The sequence below is a fragment of the Orcinus orca genome, chromosome 3, assembly GCF_937001465.1.
Source record: "Orcinus orca chromosome 3, mOrcOrc1.1, whole genome shotgun sequence".
In the NCBI taxonomy this organism is placed as follows: Eukaryota; Metazoa; Chordata; class Mammalia; order Artiodactyla; family Delphinidae; genus Orcinus; species Orcinus orca.
The window spans coordinates 150908820-150924078 of NC_064561.1; positions in this window are offsets into that span (position 1 = coordinate 150908820).

The window sequence follows — 15259 nt, forward strand, 5'->3', positions numbered from 1 at the left end:
TTAGATTTTGGTGAAAGTAAAAGGCATCAGTTAAAAGAACATAATCAAATAGGATAAAATAATAAGAGATAAGGCAACAGCGAGAAGAACACAGGTCCCAAATTCTCACATCTCTGGAGCAGACCACCAGGTTACAGCTCCCTGCAGTGAAACAGCAGGCAATGTATACTGAGGTCTGTGCAGAATTTAGGTTCACTAGAGGTCAGCTAATTCTCTGAGCATCAGGCTTCAGAGATACCAGCCCTTTGGCTCCTGTGGATGGGTCCACTGGTACCAAACAGGCATTAACACCTCAAAGAGAGCAGGGCTCTAAGCAGCCTCAGGCAGCCAGCTGAACTGTCTGCAGTCCAGTAGCCTGTGGCAACCAGAAGAGAATTGTTGGCATTTAGACCTTCTTTTTCTCACCAGCAGACCCCTGGAGTATACCCCTGGAATACAGCCACCATCCTTTGCCTTTTGTCCATTATCCACAAAAAAGCAGTTCCATCCTTGTTTCTCATGATGGGTTTTTAGGCACTGTCAGTAGACTACCACTAGGTAATCTATTTTAGGACATTGGAAAACTACTTGTAATCCATTCTGATGGAAAAATTTGTTCAATAACTGAAAGACTATTTCAATCCTGATGTTTGGAATTCTTATCACATTCTCAAACTTTCCTGTGTAAAATAGTTGAGATTAACAAAGAGCTCTGTCTATATCATTGTTTTCTGTTGCCCTAAGCTTGCTCTGTGTAGATGCTGGCCCAGATGCTGAGCTGAACCAAAAACTTCTAGTCTTTGGTTTCATAAAGTATAATGACTAAAGTAAGAGCTCTGTTTGATAGTGACCATCTCAGCCTTTTATTCATCACAAGCTGTAAAGGGAGGCACAGTTAGTATTTGTGGTCATATGTTGACCAACTGAAATCTCATAGATTGTTTTCAAAAGTAAGTAAAAAATGATTTTTAGAGATGAGGTACTGGAAAGAGTAATATAGCATTGTAATAGGTAGCTCTTTTGCCCAGCATACATTCATACTTACTAATATTATCTTTATTTATGTAAGACATTAAAATTTCAACATGCTTCTGTACAGATTGTCTCATTTGATCCTCATAAATTTCTATAAAGTAGGTACCATATCCACTGGGGATCCACTCAAGGTCACCAAGTGAGTGGAGGAGATGAAATTAGAATGCATATATTTTAGTTGCTCTACTGCAATTTCTGTGATTCGTAAGGCTGGAGTTTCACAAGTGAGGTCTTTTGCTCTTGAGCTCTCAAACTTGAGAGGTTGATCTAGCAAGTGTTCTTTTCCCTTTTTTTTTTTTTTCTCATATTAGCACAAAACTTTTCAATTCTTGACATTTATGCAGGAGATGTTCAACACACCATTCTCTGAAGTAGGTCATGCAAGGGGCATGGACCACACGGAGATCTTGTTATATTTTCCCAAACAAATAGACACCTGTGATGAAAGTAGGGAGCTTGTAAAAAAAAGATGAACAAAGCTTCACATTTTGCTTTAGGTTTAGAGAGTGTCAGACAAACTTTTATTAAATCATTAGAGCAGGGAGACAAATGCAGAGCTGCCATCTCAAACACCTAAGTGTCCCTAATTTCTTTTACAAAGTGTAACATATAGGACTTAACTCTAAGAAGAAGGCTAATTAGAAAAATTAAGCTCTCTGTAAGTTCATTCAGCATGTGAAATGACTAAAAATACAATTCATGAACTGTCACTATTTCCTACACTATCCACGTTACTTTTCTCCATTGTTTTAGTGAGGTATAATTTTATATTTAGCAAAATTCCTCCTTTTTTTAGTGTTCAGTTCTGCAAATTTTGGCTAACACACGCAATTTATAACAACCACCCGATCAAGATATAGAATAATGCTATCACCCCCTAAAGTCCTATATCATGTATGTTTTATGACTTTCTACAATTACCTAAAATGTGTTGACAAACCATGAAATCCAGTAACAGAAGTTAAGCTATGTGTGCATATGCTAAATATGTAAATAATTTCCCTAAGTGGTGTGGAGCTATGTCTCTCAGACTCTGTAACTCTTACCATTATTCCAGGGTACACACGGTTGAGGTCTGGAGCTACAAAGCTAAGGAATACCCTAACCTATATAGAGAGAACTAAGAAAGACCCTTTGTCAGGAAAGAGGAACCTGCTGGAGGTGGACTCCAGCTCCCTGGCTGTAAAGAAATAATATATTGCTCTTCTTTTCTTTGACAACAACACAAACCCTTCATCAATAATTTTTGACTTAGCCCAGTGTGAGATTTTTCTCCCCTGCATGAATACTGCTCTGATTTTACAGGAGAAATCTATTAGAGAACAGAATTTACAGAACTGTGCTGTACTTGTAGAAATGCTTAATTCCACAATTCTATGATTCTAGCTGCAACTTGGCCATAAAGCAAGGGATGTGAATTTTATCAATGAGCAAGCTATCCTGGACTGAAACCCCACAGAAGAAGAAGGGATGATTAATCAGACAAGTAAGAACTTGCTGCTTCTGGCATCCTCCAACTGTGTGTAGAGCAAACATCATTATATTTTAACATGCTGGGAACACTCGTCTTGATTGAACGTTAGTCAATAAAAATTCCCCTTTAAAGGGATGATGCTGTGGGGTCCGCTCTTGTTTCCTGAATCTGCAGTGACACGCTGAGAATTCAAAGAAAAGCATACCGCACAATACTTAATAAAGTGCTAATAAAATAGCCAAGAGGCATGGTCCCTTGTCCATTAAAAATACAGTAAATTTTTCTGAAAGTTAGATTTAATGTCATTTTTTCCTCCTTGGAACCATAGATTACATAAATATTTCCATTAGGTCCAAGATAGAGTTACATGATAACAATGATGAAATGAAAATTATAGTTATCCATTGGATAGCAGAAGAAAAAGGAGATAGAAATTTATAGTGAAAGTAAAACTCAAAGGAATTCAATTCCATTTGCAATTAAAGCACACACTTAAGTATGAGGTTATGCAGACTTAGCGGATGAGCTGAGCTAATTTATAGGTATTTAATTAACTCCACAGGGTAGAGTCCCCTGTTGTTGCTTTGTGAATGTAATATTTATATTGATAATTATAAAACTAATTTAAAATATTAAAGGAGATCACCTACGTGAATGCAGTAAAGCCCAATCTCTCTCAGACTCCAGATGGTCCATATCAGATTGTGAAAATTGACCCAATATTCATTGGGAGCTTTACTTGGGACTTCAGTGGTAGGGGAACAGGACGAAAAGAGAGAAAAGGAATATAGAGCAAGATTCCTTCCTTTTGTTTTCTTTGGGTGGAGGAATCTAGAGTATCCTGTTTTCTTTTTGCCATCTTGGCTGAAAGTAACATAGTGCCAACAACATGAAATAACATCTCCTGTAAAAGACATAGACTGCTGACAAACCAGTCAACTCCTCAATTAGAATTAATTCAATGTAACTTTTTTTTTTTTTTTTTTTACTTCTCTTGCATTTCTCCTACTTCCTATACAGGCACATTTTTTCAAAGTTAAAAGCCATCACATGACTGTTTACTCCTTTCTCTTTAAGAACTGACTCTAAAGTTGGTTCAAGGATCAGCCCACACAAGCGACAGAACTGAAGGATTATGATGGATATGTTTCTGTTCTCCCAGCAGCAGGGAACAATGTTACTGAGTTTAGTGAGCAGAACTCTCCTGAAAAAAAAAATCCATTAAACTCAACCTTCTTAGAGGAAGTAATGGCAATGTAAAAAGTGGTATTATTTAGTTGACAATATTTACTGAGCACTTGATGCACAGTGTCTGTACAATTTTCTCTAAGCTTCATACTGCCTGTCTTTGAAGAGGAGAATGGAAAGTATTATTTTCTAAATTGTCTTGGGTTAAAACTCTGATTGATTACAAAATATTAGAGAAATTGTTAGTAGAGCAAATATGCTTTTAAAAGAATGAAAACTTTATTCACTACTCATAAGTGTATACTTAAAATCCAACACTAGGGACTTCCTTGGTGGTCCAGTGGTTAAGACTTCGCCTTCCAATGCAGGAGGTGCGGGTTCGATCCCTGGTTGGGGAGGTAGGATCCCACATGCCTTGCGGCCAAAAAACCAAAACATAAAACAGAAGTAATATTGTAACAAATGCAATAAAGACCTTAAAAATGGTCCACATCAGAAAAAAAAAAAAACTTAAAAAAAAAAATCCAACACTATATCTATTACTGTACATCATATTTAAGTAGCTCTCTCTGTCCTCTGCTTCTGTCTTCCTATCTCCTTCCCTGACTCTGATGCTCCTGTACTCCTGCCTCCCTCTTGTAAGGACCCTCATAATTCCATTGAGCCCGCTCAGATAAATCAAGGTAATCTCCTCATCTCAAGGTCCTTAACATATTTACATCTGCAAAGTCCCTTTTGCCATATAAGGTAGTACACACACAGGTTTCAGGGATTAGGATGTGGATAACCTTGCGGGAGCCATTAGTCTGTCTACCTGATATGCCAGGTGCTAAGCTTTTTCCTTGGTGACAAACCCACTTTTCCATTTCGCCAATTTGAGATAATGGACTTTACACACGATATTTCTGCTTTAGTAGCTGGTTCTCTGTTAGGTTATGCCAATAGGGGGCATTAAAAGATATCGGAAGGCAAGAAGAAGAAGGAACTGAATTCTTTCTGTATAGCTTGATGCTTTTACTGGCATTGCTCCAGCAATGGTCCTTACAGGGAGCAGCAGATGGTGAGGATCACAGCCTTTTTCCACGTTCCCAGAATGGCCACACTTTCAGAATCAGTCTCATTACCCTCAGACTACCCACAGAAGCTGGGCAATGGACCTCTTCATAGATTCAAATCTCAACTCATCAGAGCCACTGCTCCAAGCATCTGGGCTCCCTGATAACCTCAAATTATTTTCTTTGTTTCTCCAACCCTAGAGATGACAGTACTTCTTGCAATAATTACTACAGTGTTCATTTTTAGACTTTTCAGTTCTCCAACATCTGTTTAACCATTTCCCTACATTAAAATCTCTTGGTTGGAATACCCAGTACACTTTTGGTTCCCTGACATATTTGCACTGTGATCAGTTTTTCAAATCTCCTAACAAATGGTTGTGAAATTAAAGAGTGATAATAGCCTTTGAAGAAATGAATAGGAATAGCTGTGAGGGAAGACAAATGATATCAAGCCTGTCTGATGCTGGCTGTTTTGTAGGAAACATTACGGTATGGAAAGAAAAATCTATCTTCCCAACAAAATCATTTCAAGGATTATAAGGTTAAATTTTTCTTCTTAATGTGAAGCAACCAAAACCCAAAAGACATTCACACTGGTTTTGATTTTTTTTTTTTTGAAACAGAGAAATCATTTAAAGGAATAAGATACTGGATTACTAGAAAATCTTAATCCATCTTAAAGTTAAAAATATGCAAAAAATGGTTTAGTTTGGCCAGATTTAATTCAATATTTATGTAATTTTTTTTTTTTTTTTTTCAGTACACGGGCCTCTCACCACTGTGGCCTCTCCTGTTGCAGAGCACAGGCACCGGACGCACAGGCTCAGCGGCCATGGCTCACGGGCCCAGCCGCTCCACGGCATGTGGGATCCTCCCGGACCGGGGCACGAACCCGCGTCCCCTGCATCAGCAGGCAGACTCTCAACTATGTAATTTTTAATACCAGTAGTTTAATAGTCCATCTCAGTGAAGATCTTAATAAAATTTCATAGGCACATGTGTGCGTGTGCACACGTGTATGAGAGAGAGAGGGGGAGATTTATGTCATAAAACCTTACAGTCTTCAAATAAGCCGCCAAGAGAAGCAATCCATCTGAATTTCTAGATGTGTGTGCTGTAGTAAAACCACACTCACAATTTGTGACCTCATTTGTTACGTGTTTGAATATCCTTTCGATTACACTCTTGCCAGAGTGTAAATGCACTCGACCTAAAATAGTAATGTTTCAATCATGGAAATGTGATCTTAATCCTGTTTAAGTCTGCTTTTTATACTCTGACATTAATTAGCAACCCAGAGCCCCTTCTAAACCTCCACACCCAGTCTTTGAAGAGATTTTTCATCAGATAGGAATGATGTTTGTTTAGGAGTGCACTTCTCTTAATGGACTTAATATAATTATTTTACAAATGTCCAGATCCTGACCACAACCCCCTTCTTCCCCACACCCCTGCTCACCCTCAATGGCCTGTAGAGCTCTTTAAGGTCATCAAGACACTGGGAGGAGGTGATGTGATATCAGTCTACCAGAAGTCAAAACAATCAAGTGTACATGCAATAAAAAAACAACACCTTGGGGGTTGGGTAGAAGGAGTTTGCAACCTAGAGCAAGTCACACTGAAAGTTACCATATATCTAAAGATGGGTTACATGAACAATGGAGTTTAAAGGGAAAAATATTTCCCGGAAGGAAAAACTGAAATGATGTGTGTGTGGGTGTGTGTGTGTGTGTGTATGTAGTGTAGAAGGTGGATAATATTCTTGCATTCCAATCTGATGTCTAGTGCTAGTAGTAAGAAGCCCAGGGACTGTAATAGAGGTTCAGATGTATAGATTCTTTCCCACTGGCTGCTGAGTGAGTCATTGCCCATCCTTCTGCTGTACCCTCCTTCTTAAAGCACAGAGCCTCAGGGTTAACAGAGAGCTCTCCTTACCCTGAGAAAGGCTTGTTTACTGAGAACTTAATGGGCTCTTATGATAAAATTAGTTATGCCATTGTCCAATACATTGACCCACCATAGAAATTATTTTAACAGTCTGAATTATCGTGCAATATAAGAGATTCAAATATATGCTAGTTAGAAAAGAGAAATTCTATGAAAAAATAGTAATTTTAACTTGAAAATATAGAAGTAAGAACAAGAATTGTCCTTGGAGTTTAAATTCTGGAGGAATAATATCAAACTTAAAGATATCTGGATTAAAAGGAGGAATCAAATGACAGAAGAGCAAAACCCATTAGAAATTAATTTTAAGTTTATAAACCAGATTCACGATTCAAATTTATGGACAAAGGTCTAACTGGCAACCTTTGTGCTGGGCCCAGACTCCAATAAGTCCTTCACCTTAATGTCACAGGACAGTGAGCATGGGAAAAGTGGAATTATTGGAATAACATATATTAAGGGGTATAAAAAGGCTATGGTTGTGGAGAGAAGATCTGAGGATACTTAGTACATCAGCAGAAGAAAGACATAGAATATGGCTACAGTGAGCCAAATGACAAATCAATTTGAATGGATATATATTTATTCATTGGAACCTTTGCATTTCTCTGATGACGCAACTGAAAGTTCAAACCTAAAGAGGGGTCCTTGGGCATTAATGGGTTAATGCATCTTAATCCTCATGTGAGGATCTAATAGAATCATATACATAATGTGTTGCTTATCCCAGTGCCTACAGTATGTACTTACGACTCAGCAACTGTACCTAATATTATTACTGTGTCTGCTCTCTTCTTTGGGAGTGATTTTCAGGGAATAGATGGTAGGGAGTCTGAGTCACTGAGAGAAATGTGGCTTATTAATTTCTCTCTTTTTTTTTTTTTTTTTTTTTTGGTACGCGGACCTTGTTGCGGAACACAGGCTCCGGACGCGCAGGCTCAGCGGCCATGGCTCACGGGCCCAGCCGCTCCGCGGCATGTGGGATCCTCCCGTACCGGGGCACGAACCTGTGTCCCCTGCATCAGCAGGCGGACTCTCAACTACTGCACCACCAGGGAAGCGCGAATTTCTCTTTTAATTATTGTCAGATGAAGATGTATTTTCCAACACTATTTTTAAAAGTTTTTAAATTATCTTTTAAATGTTATTTTTCGTTATCTTGTGGCCTGGCTTATGTCCCTGGGGATTAAACAAAAATTTACCACTTGGGTGTAATTTCTATTGAAATGATATACACTGCAAAAATAGTTAAATGAAAAAAGAAAAAATCAAACCTTGCTAATATAGACAAAACATCTGAATAATTGAATAAATCACCGCGTTTTCATCTGGTGTTGTATTAGACGGTAGCTTTAGGCACAACTACGCAATAGAAAGTGAAGTGAAGAGGAACAAGCTAATTAGTACTGTCAAACAAACAAGAGTCTAGATGTGCCAATTTTGGTATCTTCATCCAAATTAATCAGTCAAATTTTCTACAGTAATTGTATTAACTGGATAATTTCCAAATTTCATCTAACTTTTGTTTTGTTTCTCTTCTTAGCTTTCCGTACTTTCAGCCCATGATGGTTTCTGCTTCTCTTCTCCTTTGTTCATTGCTTGCAGAATAGATTATACAGACTTGTCTATAGCCTAATCTTCAAATGGTTAATACTTATCAGTGACGGATACTTAAAATTATCCTTTGTTAGTCTGAAACCATTTTTCCATGTGACCAATTAGCTGACCTGCCAATATTTGCCTCACATGGAATCTGTCTGCATAATTTTTAAATTGTTTATATTTCAATTACTCCTATAACTATTAACTTCAGCAAATGTCCTACCATCAAATCAAACCACTAAATACATTACAGGTGAAAATGTGTTTATTTCATATTACCTTACTATCGTTTCCAACAGCTATTTTGTATAGTTTATTTTAAAATCATTTTTAACTAGGTGAAGGCCTCCCAATCTCCTTTAGAGCCATTGTAATAAACTTCAGTCAGTTCAAACCCATTCTTTTCAAATGCTGAATTTTCCAAATCCTGGGTTTCTTAGGCATAAGCCAGGAGCCACATCTCAGCTTTTTAAAATATTGGTGAAACAAAATAAGAAAGGCATGAATAATCGTAATGGATGTATTCTTTTTAATCTCACTAATCAAATTTAATAATGAGGAATAATGAGTAATATCTTATGGAAAATTATACAAACAATTGTCATGTATGAAGAATTTAAGTTTTATAACTACAAAGAATATAAGGTTATGCTGGGTAATAATTTCCATGCTATAAATAATTTTAAATAGAAAGTAACTTACTTCCCTGTTATTAGCCAGCGCATACTGGGACATTCTTCCTTAACAGCCTGCAGGTGGCCATATTACTTAGCCATAACTTTATTTATTTATTTTTATTGAAGTATAGTTGATTTACAATGTTGTGTTAGTTTCTGGTATACAGCAAAGTGATTCAGTTGTATATATACTCTTTTTCATACTTTTTTCCATTATAGTTTATTACAAGATACTGAATATACTTCCCTGTGCTATACAGTAAAACCTTGTTGTTCATTTTATATATAGTAGTTTACATCTGATAATCCCAAACTCCTAATTTATCCTTCCCCCATTTTTCTTTCCTCTTAGGTAACCATACATTTGTTTTCTATGTCTATGAGTCTGTTTCTGTTTTGTAAATAAGTTCATTTGTATCATTTTTTAGATTCCACATATAAGTGATATCATATGATATTTGTGTTTCTCTGTCTGACTTACTTCACTTGTATGATAATCTCTAGGTCCACCCACGTTGCTGCAAATGGCATTCTTTCTTTTTTATGAATGAGTGATATTCCATTGTATATGAATACAACATCTTCTTTATCCATTCATCTGTCGATGGACATGTAGGTTGCTTCCATGTCTTGGCTATTGTAAATAGTGCTGCTATGAACACTGAGGTGCATGTATCTTTTTGAATTAGAGTTTTTTCCAGATATATGCCCAGGAGTGTGGTAACTCTATTTTTAGTTTTTTAAGGAACATCCATACTGTTTTCCATGGTAGCTGTGCCAATTTACATTCCCACCGACAATACAGGAGGGTTCCCTTTTCTCTACACCCTCTTCAACATTTATTATTTGTAGACTTTTTGATGATGGCCATTCTGACTGATGTGAGGTGATACCTCATTGTAGTCTTTATTTATATTTCTCTAATAATTAACGATGTTGAGCATATTTTCATGTGCCTTCTGGCCATCTGTATGTCTTCTTTGTAGAAATGTCTATTTAGGTCTTCTGCCCATTTTTTATTGGGTTATTTATTTATTTATTTAGTTAGTTATTTTGTTATTGAGTTGTACAGCTGTTTTTTGGTTTTTTTTTTTGCGGTATGCGGGCCTCTCACTGTTGTGGCCTCTCCCATTGCGGAGCACAGGCTACGGACGCGCAGGCTCAGCGGCCATGGCTCGCGGGCCCAGCCGCTCCGCGGCATGTGGGATCTTCCCGGACCGGGGCACGAACCCGCGTCCCCTGCATCGGCAGACGGACTCTCAACCACTGCGCCACCAGGGAAGCCCTATAGCTGTTTTTATATTTTGAAAATTAATTCCTTGTCGGTCACATTGTTTGCAAATATTTTCTTCCAGTCCCTAGGTTGTCTGTTCGTTTCATTTATGATTTCCTTTGCTGTGCAAAAGCTTATAAGCTTGATTAGGTCCCATTTGTTTATTTTTGTTTTTATTTAAATTGTCTTCGGAGACTGACCTAAGAAAACATTGCTATGATTTCAGAGACTGTTTCACCTATGTTCTCTTCTAGGAGTTTTATGGTGCCATGTCTTATATTTAAGTCTTTAAGCCATTTTGAGTTTATTTTTTGTATATGGTGTGAGGGAGTGTTCTAACTTCATTGATTTACATATGGCTGTCCTGCTTTCCCAGTACAACTTGCTGAAGAGACTGTCTTTTCTCTATAGTATATTCATTATATATTCAATCAAATGTGTGTTCCCTCTGGTAGCTCAGCTGGTAAAGCGAAGGACTGTAGATGCCTGTCTGTGGCCATCCTTGGGTCGCTGGTTTGATTCTGGCTCAAAGGAGAGAGGTTTTAAATTTATTGGTGGAACAGAATAGAGAACCCACACAGCACCGGTCAATTAATCTTTGACAAAGGAGGCAAGAATATACAATGGAGGGCTTCCCTGGTGGCGCAGTGGTTGAGAATCTACCTGCTAATGCAGGGGACACGGGTTCGAGCCCTGGTCTGGGAGGATCCCACATGCCGCAAAGCAACTAGGCCCGTGAGCCACAACTACTGAGCCTGCACGTCTGGAGCCTGTGCTCCGCAACAAGAGAGGCCGCGATAGTGAGAGGCCCGTGCACCGCGATGAAGAGTGACCCCCGCTTGCCACAACTAGAGAAAGCCCTCGCACAGAAATGAAGACCCAACAGAGCAAAAATAAATAAATAAATAAATTACTAAACTCCTACCCCCAACATCTTAAAAAAAAAAAAAAGAATATCCAATGGAGCCATAACTTTTAATATTGCATTTTTGAATTTCCACACAAAATCAAAATTAGTCTTGTGACTCTTTGTGTCTGCAAACCAGTATTATTTACTTTGAGAACTGGACCATTTTTCAGTGTCCTGACCACATAGGTTTTCTGCCAAGTCCATTAATTTGGAGGTTGCATGCTTACTAATTTTTCTATTTTAGGAAAGTAGCACTATAATTTCTCATTCCCCAGTGATATTTATGTGTGGGTGTCCTCTTGGATTATATTTCCTTAGCTCTTATTCTCTTCCATGTGTTTTACAAATTAGAATCACTCAGCCTGGGAAATAAGGCATTTAGGCATTTGCAGTCTCCTTCCAGAAATTTTTATCAGTTGTTATGTGACTTATTATAGATTTTGGCATTCATCTCTTCCAGGTCCACAATTGTCTTTGCTGGGCCAGGAAAGCTGCTCCTTAGACATTTTGTATTAATGATAATTTGTCCTTATTTTATGTAGTGTAAATTTTGTAACACTTTCTCCAGTGCTTGTAAAGGCAAGTTTATTTACAAGCTCTCTATACAAGCTTTCAAAGATACTCTGACTCCATGCATAGCCATTTAGCACTCAGTGCAAATATTAGATAATTATTAAATAGAATGAATTCTTATATCTTAGAATTACGTTATTTCTCAATAGTAGCTGTAAAAGTCTTTATATGTATTTGCAGGGACATCTGAAAGTGTTCTTAGTATTTTTGTCAAATGGTATTTTCAAACTATATGTAATAATTAAATGAAATTATATTATTATATTGCCTCTATGGGAAGGTAAAAAAATATGTCTTATATAAATGTGGTACATAATAAAATAATTTAGTAGTCATTTGGATTACTTTGTGTGTAGTGAACAAAATGAGGCCTAGGTCTTAGGCTTGACTTTTTTATTAGAGATGTATGCATTTTCTTTAGCTTTTTCAAAATAAAAGAGTAACATTTTGATAAAAAAATACACAAACTTCAATCATTAAAAAAGATAAAGTCTTTAGACTATAAAGAATAAATGCAGTGATTACAGCACATATAGTTTCAAGGAAATTAATTCTCTCTTCAACAGTGTATTCACATAGTAATTATACAACCAGAGGGTGTGGTTACCTTTAACTTAAGGTAGTCTATGTTTGTAAAGTTTTAATTTTACTTTTTACAATTTCCCTACAAGTTGTATAAACAAATACATATATATATTTCCCTACATACAACTTGAGTTAAATAACACAATTTAAAGCATCCAATTTATATTGTATCTAGGCTACTAATCAGTGAGTTGAGAAAAATCTCAGTTAATTCGTTCATTAATTGGTGACTTTTAAAATCCGAATTGAGTGGTTGATCGACTATATTAGATAATAACATATCAAAATATTATGGATTAAATATTATCACATATGGAATTTACTTAAAATCATTCAATTTGAAGGAGCAGTGTGTAAAACATAAAAGTTGCCCATTAGCAGATAATTATTGAGTCTGAGGGATGAGTATGTGAAGGTTTATTAATTGTTCTCTCCAATTTTGCAAGTGTGTGAAATTTTTTATGATGAAATGTTTTAAAAGAAACCAAGTGAGAAGATAGCTGTGGCTGTAAACTACCAAAAAATGTTTGTTATTTACCACCAGAACAGTATAGTCACAGGTTTACAAGAGCTAGCCATCATAAACATACACTCAGAGCAAATGATGAATCTGTTCATGTTCAGCACTAAAGTTATGGACAGCTACTCTGAGCGAACGTAGTTTATGGCTTAGATGCAGGATCCCCTAAGTTTATTATTCATTGACTAAGACAAATGCAGGATTTGGACAAAGGTGTAGTCTTAAATGATGCTAGAATGGTAGTCAGAAAGATGAATAAGCACAAATAGTCATTGTATCTAATTCTTTGTTTTTCTGTGCTGAGCATTGCTCAAAGCTCCCTGAACAGTCAGATACTTGTCCTGCCTCACACACTGTGTCCAGATTTCTGACACTATCTTCCACAGCTGATCTGCAGTTCTAGGGCTAGAGCTAGACTGAGAGCTCATTATTTGACTTTTCTTCTCAGAATCTCTTTCTCTAAGGTGTTAGTGGTGTACCACAGCATTATCTTTGCCTGTCAGACAGCCCTAGTTACAGATGATTGCCTTTGGGGTTTGCAAGAAGAGACTGAAAAGAAATGCAGATTGAGTGAGTTATTCTGCAACAAGGATTATCATTGTTTCTGTGTACCTTGGGAACTATTCGAGAATGGCAGGAGGACACAAATGGTTTTTCAGGGCATAACTGTGCATGAACACTCATGAGGTGGCACATGCAGGTGTATCATTTGCTTTATTGCATCAATCTGTTCATGCCATAAAATGTAAGTGAAAATCTTATTGATGGGGAGTACATATCAAAGTTGCCAATGACATTTATCATTTGCAAAGGTCTACAAGGCTAGGACCCTTGGAGCTCCAGAAAACTTAGGTTGGGCTGTGTCCTTCTACTTATTGGTGGGAAAGTGAAAAATAGCCCCTGACATCTAGAATTTCTGGTATTATCAGCCAGGACTTGGTGTTCATCTGTTGAACATAAACACATCCATGGAACATCAACATTATACAAGGCCACCCCAAGACGTTGAGCAACAACAACAAAAAAGAACATGAGCCCTCTGTAATCATGGCTGAAAATGGACAAAACATCAGTATTGTCCATGCCACAAAAATGATCTTATATACCCCACTCTAATGAGTGACTCCTGCTTCTTTACTTCTTATAGCTCTAGCATTAGTATAGTCTCTCCTCCTTCTAGATAAGATTTATGAAGATACTCATTGAATTACCCCCTACACCACTTCCTAACAGCATCCAAATCAGAGCAAAGCCCCACTTCCTTAAATCCTCCCCAAATCACAAAACATAAGGGAAAATCCTATAATAATTTCTTGCTAACATCTTCTTACTGATATGGCCCAGGGTTCCCATGATTTGTATTCTCTCTTGCTACAAAAAGTGATAAATCCAATTTGTATAATTTCAGGTGTGTTCCTGGCAATCACTGGCTGGAGGATAAACTAGTACTAAAGGGTTACAATGGGAGCCTTATAATTGATAAAACAAGTATGATTCTTCTGTCCAATCGAGTCATTAGTTTTTAAAATTGTGACGAAATACACATAACATAAAATTTACCATCTTATTTTTAAGTGTACAGTTCAGTGACACTGAATAATGTTTACATTATTGTACAACTACTACCACTATCTATCCATCTCCAGAATTTTTATGATCCTAAACTGAAACTCTGCATCAATTAAAATGTCATTCTTCACTCTCCCAACCCTTCATAATACTGTTCTATTTTCTGTCCTTATGAATTTGATTATTTTAGGTACTTTACATAAGTGGAATCATAGAATATTTGTCCTTTTATGTCTGGCTCATTTCATTTAGCACAATGTTTTCAGAGTTTATCCATGTTGTAGCAGGTATCAGAATTTCCTTCCTTTTTAAGGCTGAATAATATTCCATTGTATGATTATACCACATTATATTTATCCATTTTTCTGTCAATGGATATTTGGGTTGTTTCCACCTTTTTGCCATTGTGAATAATGCTCCTATGAGCACTGGTATAATTATGGTCATAGTTTTTTTTTTTTGCTGTACGGGGGCCTCTAACTGTTGTGGCCTCTCCCGCTGCGGAGCATAGGCTCCGGACGCACAGCCCCAGCGGCCATGCCCACGGGCCCAGCTGCTCAGCGGCACGTGGGATCCTCCCAGACCGGGACATGAACCCGTGTCCCCTGCATTGGCAGGCGGACTCTCAACCACTGCGCCACCAGGGTAGCCCTTGTCATAATTTTTTTAGCAATGAGAAGTAGAATAGTTCCAGGATTTTTCTGATTCTACAAGTAAACCTAAAACATTCTCCTTCTTCCTTCCCTGGCTAACCTCCACCCACAGGAATCCCCATGCTCTGAGAAATCAAACAGTTTGCTAGTGATGACCTCTGGAAATCTGGAAGAGTACACCATGTTATTTCCAAGTGTGATCACTGACTTTACCAA